Source organism: Chiloscyllium plagiosum, chromosome 46 (assembly GCF_004010195.1).
Source record: "Chiloscyllium plagiosum isolate BGI_BamShark_2017 chromosome 46, ASM401019v2, whole genome shotgun sequence".
Lineage (NCBI taxonomy): Eukaryota > Metazoa > Chordata > Chondrichthyes > Orectolobiformes > Hemiscylliidae > Chiloscyllium > Chiloscyllium plagiosum.
In genome coordinates, this window is record NC_057755.1 from 8,550,947 (window position 1) to 8,578,350 (window position 27,404).

The window sequence follows — 27,404 nt, forward strand, 5'->3', positions numbered from 1 at the left end:
GATAAATGCGAGGTGATGCGTTTTGGAAGGTCGAATTTGAAAGCTGAGTACATGATTAAGGATAGGATTCTTGGCAGTGTGGAGGAACAGAGGGATCTTGGTGTGCAGGTACATAGATCCCTTAAAATGGCCACCCAAGGGGACAGGGTTGTTAAGAAAGTATATGGTGTTTTGGCTTTCATTAACAGGGGGATTGAGTTTAAGAGTCGTGAGATCTTGTTGCAGCTCTATAAAACTTTGGTTAGACCGCACTTGGAATACTGCGTCCAGTTCTGGTTGGAGAAAGTGAGGACTGCAGATGCTGGAGATCATAGCTGAAAAATATGTTGCTGGAAAAGCGCAGAAGGTCAGGCAGCATCCAAGGAGCAGGAGAATCGACGTTTCGGGCATAAGCCCTTCTTCAGGAATGCCTTTCTTCATAAGACAAGCCCTCCAGACCAGGCAGCATCCTGGTAAACCTTCTTTGCACCCTCTCCAAAGCCTCTGTATCTTTCCTATAATAGGGTGACCAGAATTGGACACAATATTTCAAGTGTGGTCTCACCAGGACTTGTAGAGCTGCACTGAGGCTTAGAAGGGAAGGGGAGAAAATAACTTTGGCTTTCCCCTTGCAGGCTGTCGCCACAGCGGTATCCAAAACAGTATAGTTCTTGCTGAGGGGAACGGCCACAGGGGATCCCTGCTCTGATCGTCAGTTCCCTTTCCTCCCCCTGGCTGTAACCCAGTCGTCCTTATCCTGTGTCTGTGGAGTGACCACTTCCACGACCATCCTCTCAATTTCCCCCTCAGCCTCCCGGATGATCCGTAGCTCATCCAGCTCCAGTTCCCTAACTCGGTTTTCAAGGAGCTGAAGTTGGATGCACTTCCCGCAGATGTAGTCGGCAGAGACATGTGAAGTGTCTCTCACCTGCCACATTCTGCAGGAGGAACATGCAACTGCCCTAACATCCATATCCCGCTATTCTGAAAGCCTGCACAGAACTAAGCAAAGGAAGAAAAGAGAGGGAAAAAAAAGAGAAACCTGAAAACTTACCTAGTTTACAGACTCTTAAGGTTAGAGGAGGTTGTTGGGAGGGAGGCCCTACAGTGTAGGGTCTCAGGTTTAGATCTCACCCACTTAAAACCTTCCCAGAAGTCCTTCGCTCCTCCCTCGCACCTCTCGGCAAATGGAGGCCCTGACGCCCGAGGTAAGTGTTTTAAATGGTTAGACTCACCTTCCCAGATTAGACTCTATCCCCCCACTGCATGACTCATTGGCCTATCTATCAAGATTCCATTGTACTCTGAGGTAATCTTCTTTGCTGTCCACCAATTTTGGTGTCATCTGCAAACATATTAACCATACATCCTGTGTTCACATCCAAATAATTTACATGAATGATGAAAAACTGTAAACCCAACATCGATCCTTGTGGCCTCCAGCCTGAAAAGCAACCCTTCACAACGGTTTTGTCCTCTGTCTTTGAGTCAGTTCTGTATCCAAATGGCTACTTCTCCCTGTACGCCATGTGGTCTAACCTTGCTAACCAGTCTACCATGAGGAACCTTGTCGAATGCCTTTCTGAAGTCCACGTAGATCACATCTAACAGTCTGCCCTCATCAATCCTCTTCGTTACTATTTCTAAAAATGTAATCAAGTTAGTGAGACATGATTTCCCACACTCAAAGCTGCATAGACTATTCCTAATCAGTCCTTGCCTTTCCAAATACATGTAAATTGTATCCGTCAGGATTCCCTCCGCAACTTGCCTACCACTGATGTCCGGCTTATTGATCTATTGTTCCCTGGCTTTTCCTTGCCATCTTTTCTTAAATAGTGGCACCACCTTAGCCAACCTCCAGTCTTCCAGCAACTCACCTGTGTGTGTCAATGATACAAACATCTCAGCAAGCGACCCAACAATCACTTCCCTAGCTTCCCAGAGTTTTAGGGGACATCTGGTCAGTACCCAGGGATTTATCTACCTCTACACCTTTTAAGATGCCAGCACCTCATTGTCTGTAATATGGAGACTTTTTTTTTCCAAGATGTTGCGATTTATTTCCCCACATTCAATATCTTCCATGTCCTTCTCCACAGTAAACATTGATGCAAATACCGAGAAACCTTAGTTACCTGAACAAGATGGGCGGGCACTCTGGGTCTCAGTTTTCTGTTAAGGCTGCTCCCCATTCAAGAGAGGAGATTGCAGCACACTGCGGGTGAGTGTCCGCCGTTCATCCCCCAACACTGCCTGTCCCCACCAGCCCCCCAACCCCATCCAACACTGCCACCCCGGCCAGCACTGCCCTGCGTGCCACTGCCCTTGTCAGCTCCCCCCTCCCCCGACTGTACACCAACAGTAAGGCTGCTGCTGCCGCCTTAGAATATCTGGGGAAGGGGGGTTTAGGGTTCACCCTGATGTAGGACTCCAGGGGAAATGTGGAGAGAGACAGGGAGGGCAGGAGGTCAGTCATTTGGAGATGGTGCCTGGGCTCTCATCGATGTCCAGGACTGTTCTCAGCATCATTTCAGTAAGCCAAGATCATTTTTAATCATTGTAAACAAATGACGTGATCAGGACTGAAACAGCTCTTGGATGTAATGCTTCTATTGGGACCTCAAGATCTCCTTCGGATAATCGAGGTTCCTCTGTACTCTTAGTATCTCCCTCAGAACTGATACTTCTGACCATGTTGCACTCCCTCAATACTGACCCAGTGACAGTGCAGCATTCCCTCAGTAGATTAGATTAGATTACGAATTGAACCCGGGTCTCTGGTGCTGTGAAGCAGCAGTGCTAACCACTGTGCCGCCGTGCCACCGTGATTACAGTGCTAACCACTGTGCCACCGTGACCCTGCAGTATGCATGTGGAACACTGTGTGCAGTTTTGCAACCCTTCTGTGAGGAACAATACCCCAGCATTGTGGGCAACCCAAAAATGCTTCACTCTGCTGATTCCCGTAAAGGTTGAGTGGGTTGGGCCTCTATTCATTAGAGTTTAGAAGAAACAGGAAACCTTCTTTTAAACATATTAGATTCTTAAGGGACTTAATAGGGTAGATTTGCAGAGGAGACCTTTTGGGAAGATGTAGGAATTGGAGACATCATCTCAGACAATTAATACAGTAATGAGGAGGAATTTTCTTCCTGAGAGTATTGAACCTATGGAAATCTTCACCACAGAAGGCTGTTAAAGATTAGTCGTTAAGTGTATACAAGGCTGAGATTGACAAACTAAATATGTAAACATATTGAAGGTTCTGGGAAAAAGACAGCCAAGTGGAATTGAGGTATATCCCATTAGCCATGATCTCATTGAATGGGGGAGCAGATTAGATGGGCAGAATGGCCTACATCTGCTTTCATTTGGGAGAGGTGGTAGAAGACAAGTGAATGGGGTTGTTGGTTTGGGATTGTTGGGGATAGCTTCATAGCTGTTAGGAGAAAGTAGGACATTGAGATTGGTCTGGGGCTGATTCAGAGGGATTGTGTGACACAGTGGGGTAAAGGAATTAGTTTGGAATTGCTAAAGGTCAATAATGGGTGAGTGGGTACCTGTCTGACATTAAATGTCTCTGCTCAGCGTGGGTAAGTGGAAATTGTTCAGGATCAATATGGGAGAACAGGGAAATGAACTTCCACCTCAGAAAATGATTATCTCATTGAGAGAGCAGACCATTCCCTGGCTCAGCAGGGAATGGGAAACGTGGGGATAGGCTGGAAGATGCTGAATGGAAATTTACAATTCAAGATGATCTCATTAAATACAGGCTCTGAGCTGCAGCGAACCAGTGGCCGCGTGGGAAAGAAGAGCTCTAGAAGTCCACATAATGTCTGGAGGACCGGGCTTCAAACCTCACTATGGTAGATGGTGAAATTGGAATTCAGTAACAATTGGTGATTGAGGCTCATGATAACAATGGAACCAATATCGAATGTCAGTGGAAAAAGCCCATTTAATTCATAAATATCCTTCAGGGAAGGAAGCTGCTGTCTTTACTTGATTTGGCCAACACGTGACTTCAGACCCACTCAATGAGATCATGGCTAATCTGACAATCTGGTTACCTCTGAACTTTCCTCTGGACAAGTAGGGATGGGCAATGAATGCTGGCCTAGCCAGTGGCACCCACATCGTGGAAATACATTCAAAAAAGATGTGGTTTGGGCTAAAATTTAACTGTGTTGTTGCCAAATATGTGACAGACAGCAAACAGAGCTTGGAATAAATTGAAAGTTTCACTATTAGTCAGTGTTGGGGGTCTCAGCAGGTCCCAGCTTGAACTTCAGCAATTAAGAGTTCTAGGGAGAGTCATAAAGCCGTCTAATGTCAAAGCTGACTTCGAAGCTCAAAGTCCACATTTAATGCCTTATCATTTTATGATTTACATCTTCATTTCCATGCTGTTGGCTGTGTAACCAAAATATTTCCTCATTCTAACTCCAACAGCATTCTGATCGTGAGCTCTGGGAATTCACAAAGAGAGAACCGAGTCATCATTGGAAATTAATCTACTAGAGCTCCAGTTTAAAATATACTCAACCGGTCAGACCAGTGAGTCTCGTTCCTCCATTTGTAACCATGACACCACTAATATTCTTGAAAGAATAAATCTTTGTAATCCTGTGTCAAGAATTGGGAGTCCTCTTTAACCTGTGTTAACTCAGCATGCCACATTTGGCACTTCTTGGATGACATGAGGCCTTATCTAACTATCACATCAACCTGCCTTCTGCAAATGTACATAAGCCTTGTTATAAAAACAGAGAGGTCATGACAGTCAAAGTTTTACTGAAGTCAAAGATTTATCATATGCCTCCCCACACCATTCTCAATGCACTGTGTCAAAAATAAGGAGGTTCTGGTTTCAGAAGGAATGGAAACTAACCTTCAAATGGAGGTGGGCAAGGGGACAGCAGGTATCCTACTCGTGGGTAGCTGTGCTGAGGTTCTGGGCCAAGGGAGTTAGACAGGAAGTTGACACAGCATTGATGACCAGAACCTCTCTAATTAGAAGCATTCACAGAAAGAAGGTCCAGGAAGCTGAGCCACACCATCAGCCTGAGAGGAAAACAAAGAATGTTGGTACTAAGACCACCAGCAGAGGGACATGACTGTGCACTGCCCCTACTCATCCATTCTCCAGACCAATTCTGGGACTGGGAAAATTGTTTTCAACTGTCATGTATTGTATTTTTCATTGTAACACATCAAAACTGTTGCTTCTCAAACGTTCGAAATATGATAGCTAATCTCAGCAGTTGATAATTTATAGCAAACAGTATCCTGTTCTCACTGGTGTTGATCAGTGTGGAGATAAAAGACTGAGCCAGGTTCACTGTCTGCTCCCTGGGTACGAAGGCAGGGAGCCCAGGTCTGTGAGATGCAGGCTGATGCTTTGTTCTCTCTTTCATCTCTGAATATAAATGTCATGGCTTTGACATCCTGAAACACAGATAAGATCCATGACTGTTCAATTAGCACAGGGACAATAGTGGGCCATTACAATTGTACTCGTCCTCTGCCAGTATGGAATTGTGTGGCACACCGCATGCTCAGTACGAACCTGAGATATTACCGGGTCAATTTGCTGTGCTGATGTGCGTCAAATTAGATCTCTCTGTCGCTCTCTCTGTCGCTCTCTCTGTCGCTCTCTCTCTCTGTGTGTTAGATTATAAGGAACTTACGTTCCTACTTCTTGCCATTCATAGCCATTTCCTAGTTATTCAGAGTGATGTTACATTGTCATCTTTTGCTATTTGGAGCCATTTGCAACATCACGTTATTCAAAATCAAATAACATTGCAACTGGAATTTGGACTACTTCCTGTAGTTTTTTAAAAAAAAAAATGACTGACAACAGATTTTACCATTAAGGGATGATTTACATTATATTGTTTCTGGATATGATGTGATCACTACGTTGTCTTGAGTGGCATTTGACTGTGGGGAATGGCCGGCGGTCGCCATATGGGCATTACTGACTGTGATGTAAAGAGTTTATATAAAGAAAGGATTGTTTTCCTTTGTTCAGAGTGATATTTGACACCGCTCCGCAAGCCGTGTGAAGTGTGTTAAAGGGTTTCTCTAGAAAGCTTGTGCTGTATTGTGCTTAATAAAATTTTGGCTGTTTACAGAAGTTGGCATGTTGCAGTTGCATCAAGTGTGTAAGAATCTCAAGGAAGAAAGAACCAAACATTTGTTGACAGCAGTAGGATTCCAACATACAAGGAACTTCCATCATGAATGCCGGCTACATGAGACTGATGGGCCCACGAGGTAAGATTTGCCTTCATCTCTCTCCTTAACCTACGGTTGACTCTTCTTCCCCAAGGACTCCGAGGTAATGGAATCTCTGACTTAACTTATGCACTTGCAGGCTGACGAGTTTGTTTTCAGATTTCAAAGTTGCTGGGAAAAGGGAGGTTAGAGTCCCCTAAGTAGTGAAGTTTGAGGTTCAAGCATAGTACATAAGATAAAAAATAACTCCTGTGTCTGTTTCAACCATCTTTCCTTAGACCGGATGTTAAGAGGGGGAAATCCCTCAGGCGAAGTGGGTTTTTTTTTGCCTTGAGCAGTTAAATGGAATGAGGCCACAGATCAGCCTCGACCTTATTGAGGGGCTGAGTGGCCTGTCCTTGTTCCTGTGAAACCTGTTTACACATTTACCAGAACTCTCCAGTAAAACATAATGGCGATGAATTAATAAGGATGGATAATCTATATCAATGGCAGGGCTCTCTCTGCTTCAACCGATGGGATGGGGATGTGTATTTATCGATTTACAGTCACTGCTGATGGAGTCTGGTATATGGTACTATATTCACATGAAACCATAGCGATGTACAGTGCAGACAGAGACCATTTGGTCCAACTCTTCCAAGCTGACAAGATTGTCTAGATAAATGGCTCAGTGGTAGCACTGCTGCCTCACAGCAGCAGGGAACGGGTTTGATTCCAGCCTTGGGAGAAAGTCAGGGCTGCAGATGCTGGAGATCAGAGTCAAGAGTGGGGTTGGAAAAGCACAGCTGGTCAAGCAGCATCTGAGGAGCAGGAGAATCGACGTTTTGGACATATTTCCTTTCTGAGGAATGAAGCTTGTGGGTTGGAGCTGAGGGATAACCATGAAGGGGTCTGGGGCTGGGTGAAAGGCAGCTGGGAATGCAATAGATGAAGGTGGAGTGGATAGATGGGAAAGACAATGGGCAGGTTAAGAGGGTGGTGCTGTGTTGGAAGAGAAAATGAGGTCTGCAGATGCTGGAGATCAGAGATGGAAATGTGTTGCTGGAGAAGCGCAGCAGGTCAGGCAGCATCTAGGGAACAGGAGAATCGACGTTTCGGGCATTAGCCCTGTGTTGGAGACTTGGGACTGGGATAAGCTGAGGGGAGGGGAAATGAGGAAACGGGATTGCAGAGGCAATGGTGTCTCCAGAACGCTGGGACGGGAAATATTTTCCGAGTGATTGGGGCTGTTTGTAGGTGGCGGAGGATGATGCGATGTATATGGAGGTTGCTGGGGTGAAAGATGAGGAGGGGGTGTGTTGGGGAGGTCGGGTGCTGTCCTTGTTGCATTGGGAGGAGTGGGGATAAAGTGCAGAGTTGCAGGAAGTGGAAGTGATATGCTGGAGGGCATCGTCGACCACGTCAGAGTCATAGAGATGTACAGCACGGAAATGAACCCGTTGATCCAACCTGTCCATGCCGACCAGATATCCCAACCCAGTCTAATCCCACATGCAAGCACCTGGCCCACATCGCTCCAAACCCTTCCTATTCATACACCCATCCAGATACCTCCACCACATCCTCTGGCAGCTCATTCCATATGTGGGAGGGGAAATTGTGGTCTTTGAAGAAGGATTTTCTTTGGTGGAATTGGTCATCCTGGGAACAGATGAGCTAGAGGAATTGGGAGTAAGGGATGATGTTTTTACAGGAGGCAGGGCAGGAGGAAGTATCATCCAGGTAGATGTGGGAGTTGATGGGTTTGTGATTGATGCAAAGGATACAGTTGATGACGTTTGTGAAAGGATTGACTGTATGCAATGCAAACCTATGATATTTGTGGAGGTAGAGGTTTGCAGCGGAATCAGTAGATGACACTTGTGGACAGCAATGGATACAGTACGTGACATTTGTGTTATAACGGATACCCCTCACCCCACCCCTGGCACCTTCCCCTGCCACTGCAGGAGGTGCAAAACTTGCACCCACACCTCCCCCCTGACCTCCGTCCAAAGCTCAAAAGGATCCTTCCACATCTAACAGAAATTTGTGTACCTCCACAAATGTCATCAACTGTATCCGATGCTCCCAACGTGGTCTCCTCCGGATTGGGGAGACAGGATGCCAACTTGCAGATCGTTTCAGAGAACAACTCTGGGACACGAGCACCAACCAACCCCACCGCACTGTGGCAGAACCTATCGACTCTCCCTCCCACTCTGCCAGGGGCATGCAGGTCCTGGACTGTGTCCATCGTCAGTCCTTAACCACTTGATGTGTGGAGGGAGAACACTTTGTCTTCTGCCTTGGGACCCTGCAACCACACGGGATTAATGTGAATGCCAGTAGTCTTCCTCCTTCACCCCCCCCACTCCCCACCCGAAGCCTGCAACTTGGCACCGGCCTCGTGACCTCTCCACCGTCTTTTCCATCTATCTGCTGCATCCTCCTCTCCATCCTGTCACCTTCTCTCCCCTATCAATACCCTTATCAATGGGACAAAAATCTCAGCAAAGGACCCAGCAATCACTTCCCTAGCTTCCTACAGAGTTCTCGGGCACACATTTATCCACCTCTTTGCGTCTTAAGATGCCCAGCACCTCATTGTCAGTAATATGGAGGTTTTTATAAGATGTTGCTATTTATTTCCCCACGTTCAATGTCTTCCATATCCTTCTCCACACTGATGTAAAATACTTGATTTTGCATCTCCCTCAGAACTGATGCTTCTGACCGTGCTGCACTCCCTCAATACTGACCCAGTGACAGTGCAGCATTCCCTCAGTACTGACCCTGCAGTATGCACATGGAATACTGTGTGCACTTTTGCAACCCTTCTCTGAGGAGCAATACCCCAGCATTGTGGGCAACCCAAAAGTGCTCCACTCTGCTGATTTCGGATCTGGAGGGTCTGTTATGAGGAAAGGTTGAGGAGGTTGGGCGTGTATTCATTGGAGTTTAGCAAAAAAATAGGAAACCTTCTTGAAACGTACCAGATTCTTCAGGGACTTAATAGGGTAGATTTGGAGAGGAGACCTTACAGCAAGGTGTAGGAATTGGGGGCATTATTTCGCACTAAGCACCTGAGGAAACCCACGCAGACACTGGGAGAATGTGCAAACTCCACGCAGACAGTTGCCCGAGGCGGGATTTGAACCTGGGTCTCTGGCGCTGTGAGGCAGCAGTGCTAACCACTGTGCTGCCCTAATTACATTTTTGTACTTAATGTTTATTCGCTTTGTAAGGTTTTTACTAATGAAAGCAATAAAAATAAAAATAATGCTTTTAACTAAGCCTGAAAAGGAATGCATATGAGTGGCGCCAAAATTGTTCTGCGCCTAAATGGGTCTGCAGCAAAATGGGCTGCGCCAAACAGGCCGCGCTAAATCGCTCGTGCCAAAATGGCTGCGCCGAATGGTCCTAAACCCTCCACCCCCATAGAGCCGATAAAGATCCAGATTATACCAGGGTCAAAACTGCTTTCCATACCTCCTGAGACCAGAAACAATAAAAGGGATATCATCCTTGATAAATTTGTTCTTCCAACAATGTGTTATATTTCTCTGTCATTCTATCTGTCACAATGCCAGAGTGGAGATTAGTATTGGATCTCGGGCAGATCAATGGAATTGTCCAGCCTTTACACCTGGTCGTGCCAAACCCTCCAATGATTCTTCGCAATATCCCTGCCAGCGCCTGTATTTTCAGTGGTTGACTGACAGCAAGCTTTCTTCGCTCTCCCTTTAGCAGCACCTTCCCAATACCTGTTTGCCTTTACCTTCAAAGGTCAGGAGTACACTTGGACGTGCCTCCCTCAGGGATTTGTCCATTCACCCACTCTATCCTCGAAGGTATTGTCATGGCAGCTTTCAGAGCTTCAGTTCCTGGGCAGCTCCGCCATTGTCCAATATGTTGCTGACTTGCTCCGAGCGAGCCCTTTGAAATCTGCTGTCATCACAGATACCAACTATCTCCTGCGCACCCTCCATTCCTGGGTGGGCCAGCGCACCCAACTCCAAGTCACATTCCTGGGAACCTTGCTCAGTGCTTCTGACTGAAGTTAACCCTGGAACGTATTACACCCATTCAAGAACCCCTCTGCCGAGAAACCCCAAGCAAATGTGTACTGCCTTAGGCCTAGTTAACTACTGCCGACAGTTGCTCCCTCACATAACATTACTCATCAAACAGTTAACCCCTTTGGCTTCAAGCAAGACTTCAAAGACCTTCACCCTAAATGAAAAACCTGTCATCTGTCACTGAACGAAAAACTGTCCGTGCCAGCGCCCTGACACTCTGAAGACGATTGTATGCCAGTATCGAAGAGGACTGTGCAACTGCTGTCTTAATCCAAACCCATGGGGATTGCTAGAGACCAGTGGCCTATTACTCAGCTTGCCTTGACCCTGTCACCATGGGCTCCCCACCCTGCTCCTAAATTCTTCCAGCTATCTATTCCCTTGTAACAGCTGGTTTCAATATTACCGTCCAAAAACCGCTGACTGTTATTCGTCACGTGCTATTGTAGCCCTCCTGACTTCCCATCAGAGCTGCACAAGCTCGGCTTCGCCGTTACCAAGTACCCACACTGGATCTTTCCCTCTTTTAGTGGATAGTAGTTATTCAATATCACTCTTATGAGTTCCCCATTCAGGGGACACAATTATGGACCAAACAGACACCTTGGAATCAGCCTCCTTCGATACCCCAGTGTCTGCTCAGAAAACAGAACTCTTTGCTCTAACATGTGCTTGTATCCCGGCTACAGGAAAATCAGTAAATCTATACGTGGACTCCTGGTATGCTTTTGCCATGGTCCATGACTTTGGCTAGCTATGCTCGCGGTGCAGATTTCTGACGTCCTCAGGGATACCTGTTCAGAACTCACTCTGTCCAGAATCTCCTCAGAGCCATCCTCCTCCGCAAGCAATTGGCCACAATCAAATGTGTAATGGCCGAAACCAACATTGGCAATGCCAGAGCTAACATAACTGCCAAACACACAGCAATTATATTGTGTACTATGGGAACCGGCAGATGCTAAGTTGATCATCTACCTCAAGCAGGCATACCAGACATTGTCACTGTGTAGCATTTGCAGGGGGCTGCCCCTTACCCAGAAAAACAGATATGGAAGATGCGTGGGTGTTCGCACTCTGTGTCAAAAGGCCTCTGGATCATCCCAGCTGGCCAAGTTGTATACCTGATGTTTTATTCCCAATGCTGATTAGATGTCTTCATACTGATACCCACCTTGGCAAGGAGGGATTGAGTAATACCATAATGCGTATCTGTTGACACCTCTAACAAGCTGAGGCAGCCAAAAGTGTGTCAAATCATATTTAATATGTCAGCAAAAGTATGCCGATGAAGGGGGGGAGTGGGCAGTGTGTAACAGGGAGATCACCCTTGCTAGGTGGTCCATTTGAATGTATCCAGCTTGATTTCATTGAACTGCCACATATACATTGTTAGAAGTATTGTCTTGTTGTTATTGACGTAATTAGTAGATGGATCAAAGCCTTTCCGACCACTAATATTAAAGCCTCAACAGTGGTAAAATGACTCCTGACCGAGATCGCATCGAGGTTTGGAATGCCTCAACAGCTTAGTTCAGACAATGGCTTCCACTTTGTAGGGAAAATAAACAGGAAGATGGGTGAGGATCTGCATATCCGGCATTGCCCTTATCCCCCTGAGGCAGCAGGAATAATGGAAAGCGCGAACGGGATTCTTAAAACCAAACTTAATTTCTGAAGCAGACCTGAACTGGCTGAAGGTCTTTCCTTTAGCCCTGTATTACATGAGGGGTACCCTATACTCGACCACTGAACTATTGGCAGCCTAAATGTATGCCTTATCCAGTAAGACCCTTTGGAATGCAAACACAGACCTACCCAAACATGTAAAACCTAAATATTATGGAATTGGAAATGCAGAGATACGTTCAGCAGCTTACATCGTCCCTAAAGTTTCTCCTCTTACAGGTAAAACATGCCTTCGGACCACCACTGGATCAAGATTCAGATGACTAGAGTGAGCCCCCCAGACTACACAAAGGAGAACTCCTGCTGATCAAAGACCGGGATCACCCCAAGCTTGGACACCCGTGGAAAGCGCTGTTCCAGGTACTCCTGCGGATATCAGTGGCAGTCAAAGCCCAAAGCCAGTGTCACTGGCTCCTCCTGAGTGACTCTAAACGATGGGCCCTTCAGATGGCCGAAAGATTACACTCGCATACTACGGTATTATGGCTACCATTGCAGTATTAGGCAGGGAGGACAATTTGTTTGTCTTTACTACCGCCTAGCAGCAGTAATGCTTATTTTTCCTCAGCACCCATGTCGTGAGTGTGTAGGTGTCGGACACAGTGGAAAAACAAGAAGTGTGTCAATCTTTATTTATATTTCACCATCAGGAAGAATGGAAACATCCAAGTGGCAAGTGTTACAACTTGCTGTGATCCCATGAGCAATCCCATTTGCTTCTCGGGACAGGGATGGGGCTGTGCTTGTGCTTTGGTTCCCACAAATATATCTTATGCCCAAATAGAATGTGGCTGCTGGCATTGCCAGGTAAACAATGGAATGTTCACCTGCACCTGTGACAAGGAAAGATGCTGAAATGTTACTACAGGAAGACAACTCATTTGTGAGCATTGCAACGGAACCCATGTGAGCTCAGCCTTTTGGTCATGACCTTTTAATGATTATCAGCTGATCAGATCAGGAGACAACTGCAAGTCAGGAGAGAAACTGGAGATGAAAACAGTTCACAACTGGCAATAACCGAGCAATGAAATGCAACTGGGCCAAAAGAAAGTTTGTGTTCTTTCTCAATGGGACCTTTACTATGACCACCCAACTCTCCCTGTCCTGTTCGCTGTCGGGACAGTAGTACCCCTCACGCCCCTTGCCCACAGAAATCGCCTCCCCACCACAGAATAGTAAGCCAAACAATTAGGAGTTTTGTGCAGATTGGAAGATTGGTGACTCTGGACTCTTCCCTTGGCTATGGGTTCCTGGGGGCTCTGTCCCTCAGAAGAGCGGTGGGAATGATGACAGCAAAGAACAGAAATCACCTTGTTAGTGGGTTAACCATCCTGGGAAACAGTATAGGGAGGGGACTAGACGTAGTTAATTGAAAATTGGCAGAGTTAAGGCTCTACACATAATAGGCCAGATATGTGGTAGACGACCTGTTGGCCCAACAAGGTTGGGGTGCATGTACAATAATGGGGTACAAATGATTCACTCAGGTTACAGATGAATTGTTCAACATAACCATGTCAAGCAGTCTGTTCGGAATCAATTGGATAATTTTAGACAGGGAGCTAAAAACAGATGTTGCAGTTGTATAAGACTCTGGTGCGGCCGCATCTGGAGTATTGTGTGTAGTTTTGGTCGCCATACTATAGGAAGGATGTGGAGGCACTGGAACGGGTGTAGAGGAGGTTTACCAGGATGTTGCCTGGTATGGTAGGAAGATCGTATGAGGAAAGGCTGAGGCACTTGGGGTTGTTTTCATTGGAGAAAAGAAGGTTTAGGGGTGACTTGATAGAGGTGTACAAAATGATTAGGAGTTTAGATAGGGTCGACAGTGAGAATCTTTTTCCACGTATGGATTCAGCTATTACAAGGGGGCATCGTATGGAGTCAGCTATTACGAGGGGGCATAGTTTTAAATTAAGGGGTGGTAGGTGTAGGACAGATGTTAGGGGTAGGTGTTTTACTCAGCGAGTCGTGAGTTCATGGAATGCCCTGCCAGTAGCAGTGGTGGACTCTCCCTCTTTATGGGCATTTAAACGGGCATTGGATAGGCATATGGAGGATAGTGGGCTAGTGTAGGTTAGGTGGGCTTGGATCGGCGCAACATCGAGGGCCGAAGGGCCTGTACTGCGCTGTATTCTTCTATGTTCTATGTTCTAGATATCTGGCAAGGATGGCTACTGTGAGGATCCTGGGGATCCTATCTACTGCATGAGCTTTTTGTTGTTGTGCGTTTTGTGTCAATAACGTGCTTTATTTCTGGCTGGAAAATACTTATATGTTAGTAGTGCCTTTCTCATCCCCTGTCCAGGTGGTTATCATGGAATGATAAAAGGTGGGAATGAGGTATTAAAGGATTGATTTGCTCTGCGGACCTGCAGGAGATTGGATGTCCCGACACTGGGGTGGGATATGTCTCTCTCACAAGTAGATTGTAAGGAATTTACATTCCTATTTCTTGCCATTCAGAGGCCTTTACATGTCCATTTCCTAGTTATTCAGAGTGAACTTACATTGTCTTTCTTTGCCATTCAGAGCCATTTGCAACATGACTGTATTCAAAATCAATAAGAATTTGGACTACTCTCTGTAGTTCTTAAAATAAAGATTCACAACAGGTTTGACCATGAAGGGATGATTTCCATTATATGTTGTTTCTGGAAATGATGTGATCACTGCATTGTGTCTTGAATGGCAGTGAAAAGTTTGTATAAAGGAAGGACTGTTTTTCTTCGTTCAGAGAGAACTTTGACCCAGCTCCACAAGCCCTGCAAAGTGTGTTAAAGGAGTTCTCCAGAAAGCTTGGACTGTATTGTGCTTAATAAAGTTTTGGCTGTTCACAGAAGCTTCTGTGATGCAGTTTCATCATGTGTGTAAGAATCTCAAGAAAGAAAAAGAACCTAACAAACACACCATCAAGTTTGCAGTCCCTTGTTATCGATGACAGTGCGGTACTCTCTCAGTACTGACCCTCTGACAGTGGGGCAGTCCCTTGCGCCTCCTTTACCATTCATTCACTCTCAGCTCTCTGGTCACTCAAAAGTTCTTTTTTTCTCTCTCTGTTAGGTAAATGTCCCCTGATGTTGAAATAAGTAAACACAAGAAGAAATATCTTTCTCAATGTGACCTCGTCACCACATCAGAGGATTGTACCTCCCTGAGATTAGTCACACCTTGCTCTTCTAAACACGAGTTTACATGGCCTGGCCTATCCAACCCTGGCTGATATACTGACCTTCTTATTCAAGTGTTAGTCTGGTAAACCATCTCTGTTCTGTAACTTTCCTATTTTCTATTCACTTCCCCTCACAGTATACCAAAACATTCTACTATCTTTCCTGACTATCTGCTGCACTTGCATAGTAATCTTTTGGGATTCATACGCAAGAACATACAAATTCATTTGAATCTCTGAGCTGTGCGTCCTGTTCACATTTGGAAGATTGTTTATTCTTCCTGTGAAAATGGATAATTTCATGTTTTCCCACTAGATCTTCCATTTGCCAGATCTATCGATATCTGTTTGCCCCCATGTCCCCTTCACAACCCACCAGACTGTGACACCCCTAGACAGTTCTGTAGAATTTGAACTGAGATCCTGAGAACATTCACTGGGTCTTTTGGAATAATAGTTTAGTGGTAGAACCACCATTGATGGCCGTTTGATGTTTACTACTGGGGTTGGTTTGGTGTCTAACCCCTTTAAGATTCATTTAAGAACAAAGAGGGAACAGGGTGCTTCCTCCACCAGTGCAATGAACCTGATTCTCCTCTGATAGAACACAACATCGTTGACTGTTGTGGCTCATATACTTTACTTGGCTGATTAACTGAAATGTTATACCTGAACTGCTACGACTTAATTAACTACCTTAAAATTCAATTGAATAAAAGGCACATTCCATCTCTTCAGCAGGCTGGATTGCAGTGGCAGCTCAGTCAGGGGATAAAATTAGGCTTCAGCCCTACAGCCCACAGGAATTGGCTTAACCGTTGAAAGAGGAGAAAGTGAGGACTGCAGATGCTGGAGATCAGAGCTGAAAATGTGTTGCTGGAAAAGCGCAGCAGGTCAGGCAGCATCCAAGGAGCAGGAGAATCGAAGTTTCGGGCATGAGCCCTTCTTCAGGAAGGGCGTTTCCTGATGAAGGGCTCATGCCCTTAACCATTGAAAATCTGCCTCTTCCACTATTCATTGATAACGTTAAAGGAGAGCAAATAAGAAAATCCCCAGCCTATAAACTTTGAAAAGCTACAACCGTTTGTGGAAAATCTGCAACAATTACCTCAGAAACACGGCCTGCTCAAAGAATGGAAGCATGCCAGATATTCATGCAAGTTACTATCCCAACATTTCCAATAAACTAAACCAAAGACTGAGTTACTGTCTGTTAAGCCTTATTGTGCAATTTGTTTTTTTTTGTTTTTGGCTGTGATTTTACAAGGAAGTTGGCAGCTTAGTAATCACAAATCGTGACCTTAATTTTTTTAATGGTGTATTTACTACTATCTGGACTGTGATTTTCAGTGGAATCATACGTGAAAAGAGAAATTTTGTTTTTTTTTCTGAGTTCTGCAGGCTGATAGAATTGCGAATAAATGTATGCGTAAAATCTCTTGTTACACACATTCCCTGACATTCATTTATGATGCCATGAGCAAAGGATTGTGCAAGTCAAAACAAGGCTAGAATCCTGTTTTGAACTTTTGTTTCCATAATGAGATAATCAACTTTGCATTTCATTTCTGTATATGTAACTTGCATTACATGTAGCTTGTAAAATATGTAAATACCAAAATTTGTATCCCATGGCTGCAGTGGCCTCTACGGTAAGTAAACCTGATGACTTAAAAAGAAAATCCAAAGGCACATTCCAGCAGGAGATTTGATATTCTCTTACCCGCCGCAGCCAATCAGTCTCGCTCCTGTGCTATCGCTTCCTCGCTCTCACCCACGCTCTCTCTCGCTCCCTTGCCCCTAGTTCTCTTTTGCTCCCATTCTCTCTCTCACCTCCGCGCTCGCGCTCTCCCCACCTCACTATATCCCCCCCGTCATGCTCTCCCTCACTCTCTCACTCCCTCTGTCTCACGCTCTCCCCCATCCCCCCCATGCTCTCGCTCCCTCTCACAGGAAGATTGTAAGGAATTTACATTCCTACCACTGCCATTCGGAGTCATTTACATGGCCCTTTCCTAGTTATTGAGATTGAAGTTACATTGTCATCCCTTGCAGTTCAGAGCTATTTGCATCATCACCCTATTCAAAATCAATAAGAAGATTGCAGGTAGAACTTTTACTGCTCCTGCAGTTCTTCAAATGAAGATTCGCAACAGCTTTGACCATTAAGGGATGATTTACATATTGTTTCTGGAAATGATGTGATCCCTACATTGTATCTTGAATGGCATGAGACTGTGGGGGGTGGCTGGGGGTTGTCTTGTGGGCATTACTGACTGTGATGTAAAGATTTTGTGTAAAGGAAGGTCTGTTTTCAATTGTTTAGAGAGACCTTTGACATTGAACTACAAGCCCTGTGAAGGGTATCTCCAGAAAGCTTGTACTGTGTTTAATAAAGTATTGGCTGTTCACTGAAATTGGTGTGTTGCAGTTGAATCGATAAGTCAGGAATCGGGACCCCTTTGCACAGGTTATGCTGGGTTGACCCTCAAAATGAGAAACGGTTCAGACACCTGTCAGGATGCTTAAATAAAAAGTTGGGAAATGAAATTTGGCCGCTCGGAGAAACTTGGGCCATAGATAAGTGTTTAAGGGCAGAGGAGCAGTCTGTAAATGAGATATGGGGACTAAATGGAATATCTGCATGGAGAAGTACTGCAGAGGTAATTATGAACACATCTCAACAGGCTAGTCGGGAGAATAATTCCCATCAAAGAAGGATTGGAAGAAACGGTTCAGACACCTGTCAGGATGCTTAAATAAAAAGTTGGGAAATGAAATTTGGCCGCTCGGAGAAACTTGGGCCATAGATAAGTGTTTAAGGGCAGAGGAGCAGTCTGTAAATGAGATATGGGGACTAAATGGAAACTATAATATCTGCATGGAGAAGTACTGCAGAGGTAATTATGAACACATCTCAGCAGGCTAGTCGGGAGAATAATTCCCATCAAAGAAGGATTGGAGTGTGTGATAATGAGGAAAACCCTCAGTCTTGGTAGGTGCTGAAGAGTCAGTGTGAGGAGTATGACATGAGTAAAGGAAACTAGGAAAAATTGAGGAAGGAAAGATAAAATAAGGAATCAGTGATGAAATGCTAAGCTGAAATTTCAAGTGGGAATAAATCTCTTGACATGTCTGGTCTGCCAATATTGTTCCAAAACAATGGCACCAATGAACAGGCGAAGGATTGGCAAATTTGGTCTAGTGGCCTACCGTATCAACCCCAATACCCTAATAGCCCTGCCAGCGCCTCACCGCATCAGCCTCAGTTTGAGAACCAGCGACAATTATCCCCACCATACCCTCTGACTCTGCCCGCCCCTCCACAACCTGATCCACAGCTCCAGCGAAATGCTGACCATCCCCATCCCGACCAGAACCTGACTTTGGTCATTTCACCGACCTAGTCACTTTCAGAACCCAATCAAATACCCAGAGAGAGCAAGGGACTAGCCCTTTTGAGAGACATAGGGGACAGAACACTGACACAGACAGTAGTACTGAACATGATGAGCCTCAACATTACGACCCCAAAGACAAGGGATGGCACAGAAAGGATGTAAAAGGACCAGTTGATCCAAGTCCTTCACAAAAGAGGAAATGGAAGGATTCCCATAAATATAGACCGAAAGAGTTCCCAACTCTAATGGTCCCTGACCCAAATCCTGGAGCCACAGGTGAGGCCACTATGCAAGTTCACAGTCCCTTGGAAAGCCTGAGAGATGTGCTTAATTATGTCCCATGTCCCAAACTGAAAAACAAACCCGGAAGATTTTGGTTAGATTAGATTACTTACAGTGTGGAAACAGGCCCTTCGGACCAACAAGTCTACACCGACCCACCGAACCATAACTCACCCATACCCATTCCCCTACATTTACCCCTTCATCTAACACTACGGGCAATTTAGCATAACCAATTCACCTAACTTGCACATTTTTGGACTGTGGGAGGAACCGGAGCACCCGGAGGAAACCCACGCAGACAGGGGGAGAATGTGCAAACTCCACACAGAGAGTCGCCTGAGGCGGGAATTGAACCTGGGTCTCTGGCGCTGTGAGGCAGCAGTGCTAACTGCTGTGCCACCGTGCCGCCCACTAAATTTCTAGATTACATTTATAGGCATGATCCAAACTTATCAGGCCAGTCCTCAGGATCTTTTCAGTTTGTGCTGTTTGGCATTGCTCCCGAACAAGGGATATCGATAGAAACCTAGTTAGAAGGACATAATGACTGGGTGGCCTTTGCTGGTGGTGTTCCTCAGCCCAGGGACAAAATCCAGGCCACTGGGGGCCTCTTCAAAGGACCTTGCAACAACTGGTGAATATAACTAAAGTGTTAGAATGCTGCCGGTAGCAGGGCGAAGAGGGTTCAAATTTCTGGGATTGGTTCGGTTTCACATATGCCACCTATGCAAGTGACACTGCTGAAATTGCAGGGAATCCCTCACCCCAGTTTAATGTGCTACTGTTGCAGAATATTCCAGAAGGGGTTGCCACAGCTATTAGGACTAACAATATGGATTGGCCAGACAGCACCTGTTCGCAAATGAGAAGGGCACTCACTTATTACTGGAATAGTATTAAAGACTCTAAATAGACTATGGTCAAATATGAAATGGTATAGCGTTCCCTTCATCAGCCCCGTCACATGGGTTCCAAAACGCATATTGTAGACTTGATCAATGCATATAGTCATGTGTATACTGTTCACCCCGATGGCCCTAGTGTTCCTCTTTTTATCAATCACCCTATGCCCCTTTCTCCCCTTTCCATAATTACAATAGTTGCTGCCTGCCCCATCTGGCAACACACAGATCAGCGCAGGGCTATTTTTAACTGTGGCACCAGGAATCATTGGCAGCGAGAATGCCTGCAGGTACAACAAAAATATAGACCCCAAAACAGGAGACAACCTTTCTCCACCAGTAAGCCTTTCTCAGCCTGACTGTCCACCCTTCAGATTTGCCCCATATTGACTAAGGACCCTGAGGATGAACTGATGGTCTGCTTGACTGTTGAGGCCAACAAAATCCCCTTTGTGATTGATACTGATGCCACAGCCTCTGTGCTTGGAATGTCGTGTGCGCGCCAACACCAGATTGAGGTTCTCGGCCACCTTTATGAACCTTAGTGGCCTAACCAGGGCTGAGAGACCATATCCCTTGACAGAACCACTAACTGATCAATTTTGCCTCCAGAGCTGTACTGTCCTAATTTGCCCAAATCCCTGATTTCGGGATTAACCTAGCAGGAAGAGATTTGTTGTGTCCCCTCTGAGTTGAGATTCTTTGCCTTGACGGGGCAATACCATTAAAACCAACATCACTAACAGACTATTGCGCCCCTCCAACTCCACAAAAATGGTGGGCTGTTGATTTGAGGCCAGAGGATTTTACCCCTCCCCTACAGGCCCCCGATCTCCATGCAACCCTTTGCTATGATTCCACTGGAGCTTCCACTGAGCTGGCAGCTACCTTTGTTCCCTTCCTTGGATCGACTGTCACTATTTCTATTCTGGCTTGCACTGAAGATTAGGAGGGGTCTGGCCTCCTGGATGATCTGTCCACCTACGGCATCAAACAGGGTTAGTTTCTCCCCATAATACCTTATCTGTGAACAACGGATATAAAGCTACGATTCTGGGATTCTTAGCAGACTGTTTACAGCAGCAGTCAGACTCCAATGTCACTGACGTGCCCCAACAGCTGACCGAGGGAAATTTAAATTATCATTCCAGCCCCTTCACCGTAGTGGGTGTTCTTTGCTGCCATCAACCCTTACATGATCCCTCATAAGAACCCTTTCCTGATATCTGGTCAGCCTCTAAGCATGGAGTAGGGTCCACCCCCATAGAGCCAATAAAGATCCAGATTATACCAGGGTCGAAACTGCCTTCAATACCTCAATACCTCCTAAGACCAGAAGCAATAAAAGGGATATCATCCTTAATAAATTTGTTCTTCCTACAAAGTGTTATATTTCTCTGTCATTCTACCTGTCCCAAAGCCAGGATGCCCAGAGTGGAGATTAGTATAGGATCTCAGGCTGATCATAGGAATCGTCCAGCCTTTACACTTGGTCGTGCCAAAACCTGCGATGATTCTTCACAACATCCCTGCCAGCGCCTGTATTTTCACCCTGATTGATCAACAGCCTGCTTTCTTCGCTCTCCCTTTAGCAGCAGATTCCCAATACTTATTTGTCTTTACCTTCAAAGGTCAGGAGTGCACTTGGACCTGCCTCCTTGAGAGATTTGACAATCACCCAATCTATCCTCGCAGGTATTGTACCGGCAGCTTTCAGAGCTTCAGTTGCTGGGCAGCTCCGCCATTGTCCAATATATTGATTATTTGCTCCGAGCTCGCCCTTTGGAATCTGCTATCATCACAGATACCAACTATCTCCTGCACGCCCTCCATTCCTGGGTGAGTCAGCATAGCCACCTCCGAGTCACATTTCTGGGAACCTTGCTCAGTGATTCTGACTGACAGTTAACCCTGGAACATATTACACCCATTCTAGCAACCCCTTTGCCTACAAGCCCCAGCAAATGTGTGCCTTCTTAGGCCTAGTTAACTACTGCCGACAGGAGCTCCCTCACATGACGTTACTCAGCAAATAGTTAACTCCTTTGGCTTCAAGCAAGGCTTCAAAGACCTTCACCCTGAATGAAAAACATGACGTCAGCTGTCACTGAATTAAAAACTGCCCGTGCCAGTGCCCTGACACTCTGAAGATGATTGTATGCCAGTATCCAAGAGACTGTGCAACTGATGTCTTAATCCAAACCCATGGGGATTGCTAGAGACCAGTGGCCTATTACTCAACTTGCCTTGACCCTGTCACCATGGGCTCCCCACCCTGCTCCTAAATTCTCCCAGCTATCTATTCCCTTGTAACAGCTGGTTCCAATATTACTGCCCAAAAACCGCTGATTTTTATTCGGCACGTGCTATTGTAGCCTTCCTGATTTCCCATCAGACCTGCACAAGCTCGACTTAGCTGTTATGAAGTAGCTTTTCTCATTAACCCCCTTCTGACCTTCTACTACTCAACTGTGAACCCGGTGACCCTTCTACTTACCCCTCCAGAGGAGCTCTCATAACTCCCACATGATTGCCTTTTGCGCAACCATTTCTTAACCTCCCTTCAAGCAGACCTTGGAGATGCCCCATTACCCACACTGGATCTTTCCCTCTTTTAGTGGATAGTAGTTATTCGATATCACCCTTAGGAGTTCCCCATTCAGGGTACACAATTATGGACCAAACAGACATCTTAGAATCAGCCTCCTTCGATACCCCAGTATCTGCTCAGAAAACAGAACTCTTTGCTCTAACATGGGCTTGTATCCCGGCTACAGGAAAATCAGCAAATCTATACGTGGACTCCTGGTATGCTTTTGACATGGTCCATGATTTTGGCGAGCTATGCTCGCGGTGCAGATTTCTGACGTCCTCAGGGATACATATTCAGATCTCACTCTGTCCAGAATCTCCTCAGAGCCATCCTCCTCCCCAAGCAATTGGCCACAATCAAATGTGCAATGGAAAAACCAACATTGGCAATGGCAGAGCTAACTGAATTGCCAAAGACACAGCAATACTATTGTGTCCTGTGGGAACCGGCAGATGCTAAGTTGATCACCTACCTCAAACAGGCATACCAGACATTGTCCCTGTGTAGCATTTACAGGGGGCTGCCCCTCACCCAGAAAAACAAATATGGAAGATGCGTGGGTGTTCGCACTCTGTGTCAAAAGGCCTCTGGATCATCCCAGCTGGCCAAGTTGTATACCTGATGTTTTATTCCCAATGCTGATTAGATGTCTTCATACTGATACCCACCTTGGCAAGGAGGGATTGAGTAATACCATAATGCGTATCTGTTGACACCTCCGACAAGCTGAGGCAGCCAAAAGCGTGTCAAATCATATTTAATATGTCAGCTAAATAATGCCAGTCGGTGGTGGGGGGTGGGGTACAGTGTGTAACAGGGAGATCACTCTTGCCAGGTGGTCCGTTTGAATGTATCCAGCTTGATTTAATTGAACTGCCACATGTACGTTGTTAGAAGTATTGTCTTGTTGTTATTGGCGTATTTAGTAGATGGATCGAAGCCCTTCCGACCACTAGCTTTAACGGTGGTAAAATGACTCCTGACCAAGATCATACCGAGGTTTGGAAAGCCTCAACAGCTTAGTTCAGACAATGGCTTCCACTTTGTAGGGAAAATAAACACTAAGCCTTGTGAGGATCTGTATATCCAGCAGCAATTCCATTGCCCTTACTATCCTGAGGCAGCAGGAGTAATGAAAAGGGCGAACGGGATTCTTAAAACCAAACTTACCTTAATGTCACATTAGGAGTACCCTACACTCGGCCACTGGACTATTGGCAGCCGAGATGTATGCCTTATCCAGTAAGACCCCTTGGAATGCAAACACAGACGCACCCACCCATGCAAACTTAAATAGTATGGGAGTGGAAATGCAGAGATATATTCAGCAGCTTACATCGTCCCTAAAGTTTCTCCTCTAATAGGTAAAGCATGTCTTTGGACCACCACTGGATCAAGATTCATTCGACGAGAGTGAGCCCCCCAGACTACAAACAGGAGAACTCCTGCTTATCAAAGACCGGGATCACCCCAAGCTTGGACACCCATGAAAGGACCGTTCCGGGTTCTCCTGCAGACAACAGCGGCAGTCAAAGCCCAAAGCCAGTGTCACTGGCTCCTCCTGAGTGACTGTAAACGATGGGCCCCTCAGATGGCCGAAAGATTACACTCGCATTCTACAGTATTATGCCCACCATTGCAGTATTAGGCAGGGAGGACAATTTGTTTGTCTTTACTACTGCCTGGCGGCGGGAATGCTTATTTTTCCCCAGCATCCATGTCGTGAGTGTGCAGGTGTTGGACACAATAAATAGCAAGCGTGTAAATCTTTATTTATATTTCACCATCAGGAAGAAAGGAAACACCAGAGTGGCCAGTGTTACAATTTTCTGTGATCCCATGAGCAATCCACTTTGTTTCTTGGGACGGGGATGGAGCTGTGTGTGTGCTTTCGTTCCCACAAATATATCTTGTGCTCAAATACAAGGTGGCTGCTGGCATTGCCAGGTATACAATGGAATGTTCACCTTCACCTGTGACAAGGAAAGATGCTGAAATGTTGCTACAGGAAGACAACTCATTTGTGAGCATTGCAACAGAACCCATGTGAGCTCAGCCTTTTGATCATGACCTTTTTATGATTACCAGCTGATCAGATCAGGAGACAACTGCAAGTCAGGAGAGAAACTGGAGATATAAACAGTTCACAACTGGCAATAATCGAGCAGTGAAATGCTACTGGGCCAAAAGAGGGTTTGTGTTGTTTCTCAATGGGACCTTCACTACAACCACCCAACTCTCCCCATCCTGTTCGCTGTCAGGACAGTAGGACCCCTCACGTCCCATGCCCACAGAAAGTGCTTAGCCACCACAGAATAGTAAGCCAGGCAATTATCAGGAGTTTTGTGAAAATTAGAAGATTGGTGACTCTGGGCTCTTCCTTTGGCTATGGGTTCCTGGGGGCACTGTCCCTCAGAAGAGTGGTGGGAATGATGACAGCGAAGAATTGAAATTACCTCGTTTGTGGGTTAACCATCCTGGGAAAGGGTATAGAGAGGGGGCTAGACATAGTTAATCGAGAATTGGCAGAGTTAAGTCTCTGCACACAACAGGCCAGATTTGTGGTAGACGATCTGTTGTCCTAACAAGTTGTATAATAATGGGGGACAAATGATTTACCCAGGTTACAGATGAATTGTGCAACATAACCCATATCATGCAGTCTGTTCAGAACCAATTGGATAATTTTAGACAGGCCCCTAACAACAGAGATGTCTGGCAAGGTCTTTGAGGATCCTGGGGATCCTATCTACTGCATGGGCTTTTTGTTGTTATTGTATGTTGTGTTTCAATAACTTGCCTTACGTCTGGCTGGAAACTACTTATAGTAGTGCCTTCCTCATCCCCTGTCCAGGTGGTTATCATGGAATGATAAAAGGTGGGAATGAGGTATTAAAGGGTTAATTTGCTCTGCAGGAAATTGAATGTCTCTCTCACAGGTAGATTGTAAGGAATTTGCATTCAGAGCCATTTACAATGCCATTTCCTAGTTATTCAGAGTCAAATTAAATTGTCATTCTTTGCCATTCAGAGCCAGTTGCAACATCACTGTATTCAAAATCAATAAGAGCATTGCAGTTGGAATTTGGACTACTCCCTGTAGTTCTTAAAATAAAGATTCACAACAGGTTTGACCATGAAGGGATGATTTCCTTTGTATATTGTTTCTGGAAATAATGTGATCACTGCATTGTGTCTTGAATGGCACGTGACTGTGGGGGATGGCTAGGGATTGCGTTGTGGGCATTACTGACTGTGATGTGAAAGTTTGTGTAAAGGAAGGACTGTTTTCCTTTGTTCAGAGAGAACTTTGACACTGCTCCACAAGTCCTGCGAAGTGTGTTAAAGGGTTTCTCCAGAAAGCTTGTACTTAATTCGTTTTGGCTGTTCACAGAAGCTGGTGTGTTGCAGTTTCATCATGTGTGTAAGAATCTCAAGAAAGAAAAAGAACCTAACAAACACCATTAAGTTTGCAGTCCCTTGTTATTGAATCTCTGACAATGCGTGCTCTCTCAGTGCTGACCCTCTGACAGTGGGGCACTCCCTTGCACCTGCTTTACCATTCAGTTAACTCTCAGCTGCTCTGGTCACTCAAAAGCTCTTTTTTTTCTCTGTCTTAAATAAATGTCCCCTAATGTAATAATAAATCACAAGAATAAATATCTTTCTCAATGTGACCCAGTCACCACATTGGAGGATTGTACATCCCTGAGTTTAGTCACCCCTTACCCTTCGAAACACGAGTTGATATGGCTTGGCCTATCCAGCCCTCGCTGATATACTGACCTTTTTCTTCCAAGTACCCAAACAGAAAATGATGGAAAATCACAGCAGGTCTGGCAGCATCTGTAAGGAGAGAAAAGAGCTGATGTTTCAAGTCTAACTGAACCTTTGTCAAAGCTTATTCCAAGTCAATGGTGGTTCCACCACTAAACTATTATTCCAGAGGCCAGTGAATGTTCTCAGGACCTCAGTTCAAATCCTACCAGAACTGTCTCGGGGTGTCACAGTCTGGTGGGTTGTGAAGGGGACATGGGGGCAAACAGATATCAATAGATCTGTCTTATTTCAAGTGTTAGTCTGGTAAACCATCTCTGTTCTGTAAGTTTCCTATTTCCATATTCAATTCCCCTCACAGTGGACCAAAATATTCTACTATCTTTCCTGACTATCTGCTGCACTTGCATAGTAATCTTTTGGGATTCATACACAAGAACATACAAATTCTTTTGACTCTCTGAGCTGTGCGGCCTGTTCTCATTTGGAAGTTTTTGTTTATTCTTCCTGTGACAATGGACAATTTCATGTTTTCCCACTAAATCTTCCATTTGCCAGATTTATTGATTTTTGTTTGCCCCCATGTCCCCTTCACAACCCACCAGACTGTGACACCCCTAGAGAGTTCTGGTAGGATTTGAACTGAGGTCCTGAGAACATTCACTGGGTCTGTGGAATAATCGTTTAGTGGTAGAACCACCATTGATGGCCGTTTGATGTTTACTACTCGGGGTAGTTTGGTGTCTAACCCCTTTTAAGATTTATTTAAGAACAAAGAGGGAACAGGGTGATTCCTCCACCAATGCAATGCACCTGTTTCCCCTCTGATAGAACACAACATCCTTGAACATAAAACATAGATAGAACATAGAACATTACAGCACAGAACAGGCCCTTCGGCCCACGATGTTGTGCCGAACATTTGTCCTAGCTTAAGCACCCATCCATGTACATATCCAATTGCCGCTTAAAGGTCGCCAATGATTCTGACTCTGCCACTCCCACAGGCAGCACATTCCATGCCCCCACCACTCTCTGGGTAAAGAACTTATCCCTGGCATCTCCCCTATACCTTTCACCCTTCACCTTAAATTTATGTCCCCTTGTAACACTTTGTTGTACCCAGGGAAAAAGTTTCTGACTGTCTACTCTATCTATTCCTCTGATCATCTTATAAACCTCTATCAAGTCACCCCTCATCCTTCGCCGTTCCAATGAGAAAAGGCCTAGCACTCTCAACCTATCCTCGTACGACCTATTCTCCATTCCAGACAACATCCTGGTAAATCT

At 45.5% G+C, this 27,404-nt stretch overlaps 1 protein-coding gene across 1 annotated transcript in view; it reads right to left on the reverse strand.

The window, feature by feature from the left end:
• LOC122544080 (neoverrucotoxin subunit beta-like) overlaps positions 1-22,476 on the reverse strand; it is a 45,347-nt gene extending 22,871 nt beyond the window's left edge. The window contains exon 1 of the mRNA XM_043683083.1: positions 21,368-22,476. The gene's annotated coding sequence lies outside the window, so the exon portion shown is untranslated. The remainder of the gene's footprint in view (positions 1-21,367) is intronic.
• Between the last annotated feature and the right edge of the window lie 4,928 nt (positions 22,477-27,404).